We start from the raw sequence: 6,236 nt of genomic DNA on the forward strand, positions 1-6,236 counted from the left end.
TGAAAACACCACGCAGGACACCCAATCACATTATACTGCCAGTTGTTACACTCCCGAAATACAAAATGTTGAGCAGACTAGTGGGCTTATCTTACAAAAATCTTATCAAGGCCGATAAAACATCAGAAACATTCAGATTAATAGTGTGTCATTCAGATCACTCTTTGTCTGCCTTCCGTCCATAAAAAAACCCTTGTTATAATTATGACTGTTTTTTGAGAAGTACTGGGAACATTTTTTTCAAACTTCATATATTCCTCTTGGTCTCTAGTAGTGGCCATTCAATTTTGAGTCTGATCACAAAAAAAAATTGCAGACAGACAGCAATTTGATTTTGACAGATGAAGATTGTTACTGCTAGTTCTTGAGAAGTACTGGAAGGATAATTCTGACCCGCTGTATATATGTAGGTTCCCGATGGCCTATAGTTGTGCCCATTTAATTTGAAATCAAATCTAAAACATAAGATGGCTGACAGATCGCCATCTTGGATTTTGACATTTGATGTATGTTATCCCTTATTTGAGGGATCTCCTTAGTCCCTGGATTGCCTGGTACTGACCGTAGGCCGGTGGTTTTTCTCCTGGTACTCCTGCTTTCCTCCACCTCAAAAATCAGGCACGTCCTTGAATGACGTTAAACAAAATAAAAACCAAACCAAACTACATTTCAATTCTTAGAGCTACAATGTACATAGCATTGCTCTCAGTCTTACTGAATGATACCTTGTTTCTAAATTCAATCAGAAGTAGACATGGAATGCTGATCATTTATATCTATCATTGACACTTTCAAGTCGCATTAGCCTATTTGTCCTTTTCTCCTCTCTACCTACTTTACGTAACACCCACGTCACAGGCACTAACATACATGTATCACATGTTAAAAAACATAATGTGGCAAGTTTCTAGGTACTGAGGAATCTCTGTAACCAGACCCCTGTCATATTATAATTTTCTACCCAGTAACCAGACCCCTGCCATATTATAATGATCTACCCAGTAACCAGACCCCTGTCATATTATAATGATCTACCCAGTAACCAGACCCCTGTCATATTATAATGATCTACCCAGTAACCAGACCCCTGTCATATTATAATTCTCTACCCAGTAACCAGACCCCTGTCATATTATAATGATCTACCCAGTAACCAGACCCCTGTCATATTATAATGATCTACCCAGTAACCTGACCCCTGTCATATTATAATGATCTACCCAGTAACCAGACCCCTGTCATATTATAATGATCTACCCAGTAACCAGACCCCTGTCATATTATAATGATCTATTCCGTAACCAGACCCCTGTCATATTATAATGATCTACCCAGTAACCAGACCCCTGTCATATTATAATGATCTACCCAGTAACCTGACCCCTGTCATATTATAATGATCTACCCAGTAACCAGACCCCTGTCATATTATAATGATCTACCCAGTAACCAGACCCCTGTCATATTATAATGATCTACCCAGTAACCAGACCCCTGTCATATTATAATGATCTACCCAGTAACCAGACCCCTGTCATATTATAATGATCTACCCAGTAACCAGACCCCTGTCATATTATAATTTTCTACCCAGTAACCAGACCCCTGTCATATTATAATGATCTATTCCGTAACCAGACCCCTGTCATATTATAATTCTCTACCCAGTAACCAGACCCCTGCCATATTATAATGATCTATTCCGTAACCAGACCCCTGTCATATTATAATGATCTACCCAGTAACCAGACCCCTGTCATATTATAATGATCTACCCAGTAACCTGACCCCTGTCATATTATAATTCTCTACCCAGTAACCAGACCCCTGTCATATTATAATTCTCTACCCAGTAACCTGACCCCTGTCATATTATAATGATCTACCCAGTAACCAGACCCCTGTCATATTATAATGATCTACCCAGTAACCAGACCCCTGTCATATTATAATGATCTACCCAGTAACCAGACCCCTGTCATATTATAATGATCTACCCAGTAACCTGACCCCTGTCATATTATAATGATCTACCCAGTAACCAGACCCCTGTCATATTATAATGATCTACCCAGTAACCTGACCCCTGTCATATTATAATTCTCTACCCAGTAACCAGACCCCTGCCATATTATAATGATCTACCCAGTAACCAGACCCCTGTCATATTATAATGATCTACCCAGTAACCAGACCCCTGTCATATTATAATGATCTACCCAGTAACCAGACCCCTGTCATATTATAATGATCTACCCAGTAACCAGACCCCTGTCATATTATAATGATCTATTCCGTAACCAGACCCCTGTCATATTATAATTCTCTACCCAGTAACCTGACCCCTGTCATATTATAATTCTCTACCCAGTAACCAGACCCCTGTCATATTATAATGATCTACCCAGTAACCAGACCCCTGTCATATTATAATGATCTACCCAGTAACCAGACCCCTGTCATATTATAATGATCTACCCAGTAACCAGACCCCTGTCATATTATAATGATCTACCCAGTAACCAGACCCCTGTCATATTATAATGATCTACCCAGTAACCAGACCCCTGTCATATTATAATGATCTACCCAGTAACCAGACCCCTGTCATATTATAATGATCTACCCAGTAACCTGACCCCTGTCATATTATAATGATCTATTCCGTAACCAGACCCCTGTCATATTATAATGATCTACCCAGTAACCAGACCCCTGTCATATTATAATGATCTACTCAGTAACCAGACCCCTGTCATATTAGAATGATCTACTCAGTAACCAGACCCCTGTCGTATTATAATTTTCTACCCAGTAACCAGACCCCTGTCATATTATAATGATCTACCCAGTAACCAGACCCCTGTCATATTATAATGATCTACCCAGTAACCAGACCCCTGTCATATTATAATGATCTACCCAGTAACCAGACCCCTGCCATGTCATAATGTTCACTCTGTAGTCAGACCCCTGCCATATAATTTTCACTCTGTAGTCAGACCCATGCCATATAATTTTCACTCTGTAGTCAGACCCATGCCATATAATGTTTACTCTGTAGTCAGACCCATGCCAGGTAATGTTTACTCTGTAGTCAGACCCATGCCATATAATTGTTACTCTGTAGTCAGACCCATGCCATATAATTGTTACTCTGTAGTCAGACCCATGCCAGGTAATGTTTACTCTGTAGTCAGACCCATGCCATATAATTTTTACTCTGTAGTCAGACCCATGCCATATAATGTTTACTCTGTAGTCAGGCCCATGTCATATAATTTTTACTCTGTAGTCAGACCCATGCCAGGTAATGTTTACTCTGTAGTCAGACCCATGCCATATAATGTTTACTCTGTAGTCAGACCCATGCCATATAATTTTTACTCTGTAGTCAGACCCATGCCATATAATGTTTACTCTGTAGTCAGACCCATGCCAGGTAATGTTTACTCTGTAGTCAGACCCATGCCATATAATTGTTACTCTGTAGTCAGACCCATGCCATATAATTGTTACTCTGTAGTCAGACCCATGCCAGGTAATGTTTACTCTGTAGTCAGACCCATGCCATATAATGTTTACTCTGTAGTCAGACCCATGCCATATAATTGTTACTCTGTAGTCAGACCCATGCCAGGTAATGTTTACTCTGTAGTCAGACCCATGCCACATAATTTTTACTCTGTAGTCAGACCCATGCCATATAATTGTTACTCTGTAGTCAGACCCATGCCATATAATTTTTACTCTGTAGTCAGACCCATGCCATATAATTTTCTACTATGTTACCGGGTCCCTGCTATATGTGTTTACTCCGCTAGTGCTTTATTATAGTTATACTGCTATTTATACAGGAAGTGTGTTTAGAAATATATTGTAAATAGAGCACACTGGGGTATTATCGACCATTTAAGGGTAAATTCACTGCATCCGAGAGTTACACTTTCATATACTACTCAAGCATCGATGATCAGATAGCCTAATCCAAGAGCCATATTTATTGACCAACTGGATGCACAGACGTTGTATGACCTTGAGATAACCTTCAGAGTTAATCAACAATATATAATATGCTGGGTATTATCGACCACTTCGGGATAATATCGGCCATAAAAGCACATATCAAAGAATTGATAGTATCATTTATTTTTTGATTTTTCTTCAAAACTATTAACACACTCTTCAGTAATATAATCATACTTGTAGCCACAGAAATGCTGTACAATATCAGAGATCTATATACTAACTTTAGTATATAAGTCTCTGACAATATATACATATGTAGGTGGCCGAAAACAAACTAAGGAAACAAAATACAAAATGTAAGTTGTTTCAAGCTATCTGGGCCTTACAAACTACATCCCGATTCAGGTTAAACAACAGAATGTACCACCATAAACTACATGTATAATACCCTATCATCTCCAAAGATGTATCACCTTTCGACTGACAGCCTGGACAAAACAGTGTCTCAGAATCAGAATCCGATTCTTCATGGAAAAATAGTTATGTGAGTGTTATTGCCCATGGGTCTCTTGTTAGAAAAGTCGGAAGATCAACCTATTTTAAAAGTCTACGTAAGGTAACATGCGAATTACATTGTATCTCAAACTGATGACCTTAAGAAAGTGGTTGAATCACGTATGGAAACTATAAAGCAAGGTTTTTCAAAACGTAAAATTAGTTTTATTATTTATGAAAGTGCCTTGACAATTTAATAAGGGTCTAAAATAGCTCTTATATTCAGTAAAAGTACTTACGATTTAAGAGTCGTCCTCTGATAATGTAGCTTCATATCATTTATGAATTAAACGAAATTAGCCCTGTATGACAAAAAGTTGTTTACAAACAAACACATCTTTGTCACGTCACCAATCTTTCAGATACATAGCTTGGGATCCGCCAACATTCCTTTGGTATTGCATACAGGTCAGCGGTTAAAGCTCAAACCTGATTGGTCATTAGTGCCCACATCTTCATCAGAAAAAAATTCACTGTCGCCATCTTTAAAAAAATTTGATTAGAGTCTAGTACAATTTGTTTAAAAATGAACTAGAGTGACTGTTTTTGAAAACGAAAGCCTCCCTCCCTCCCTCCTATCTAAGCAACTGATACATTTTCAAATATAATGTCATACTTGCATGAGCGTAAAGCTGCTCGTCTCTGCCTTTTTATGTGTATTTTTGTGTTTTGGATGGGCGTAATTTTGCCGCTCATCTTTGCTTTTTTATGTGTATTTATGTGTTTTTATGTTCATTTTAATAAAATAATACTGAAGGCCACCCACAGAGGTGAGCCCAAATATTTTTTCCATGATTCTGTATCATTGTTATCTGTATTTATTGTATTTCTGTATTATATTGAAAAGGAGTGGAGTAAGGTTTTCCATGCCATGGGACATAGAGCAAAAATAATTCTATATAGAATAATCGATTTCTTGGACCTTCTCAGACATTTGCCAAATTGGTAATTGTTACCGTAGATGATGGGTAACGATCAATACATCAAGACAAATCGGACCTTCTTCAGGAAGAACAATGTCCATATCCCTGGACATATAGATTAGTAATATAGATTGCGTTTCTTATTGTTTGGAAATATAAAGTACTATTGAATTTTAAAAAGGTTATATTCAAAATGGTCTATGACTTCTACGAAGTCATAGACCATTTTGAATATAACCTTTTTATACGTAGCTGCCCTAAAGGTACATGCTGTTACAACATACAAAATGTAGTTTCATTCGTGGGTGTAATCGGCACTAGCAGCGGCACTACCCAGCTCCTTCCGTCAACATCAGTATTTTAACTCAACAGCGGCAACATTCTAAAAGGCACTAATGTTTTTACTGTTCCTTTGCTGCAAACTTATTTCTGTGCCAGAAAAATTGCCATAAAAAATCGTTGGTGGTATTGTGAACAAATTGTCGAAAAACCGCTAAACTGACCAATATGTAGAACACCTGTTTTGACTGTGATGGAAGATACAATAATGTACATACGGAAGTAGATTGCAGTAACCAGAATGCTCCCTTAATTTACATGTCTAATGCAATTAATTGTATACCATTTTTTTTCACCATTGATATTATGATTTCTCAATTGCTTAATAATATTCGCCAGCAAACTTTCAGTTCAGATAAAATGTACCTGAGAAATCATTGTTCGCTGATGTGTTGGTGATCCGAAGATAAAGATTTAGTTGAATTTCCTGTCATAATTGTACTATGAACC

The sequence above is a fragment of the Pecten maximus genome, chromosome 4 (genome assembly GCF_902652985.1).
Source record: "Pecten maximus chromosome 4, xPecMax1.1, whole genome shotgun sequence".
Lineage (NCBI taxonomy): Eukaryota > Metazoa > Mollusca > Bivalvia > Pectinida > Pectinidae > Pecten > Pecten maximus.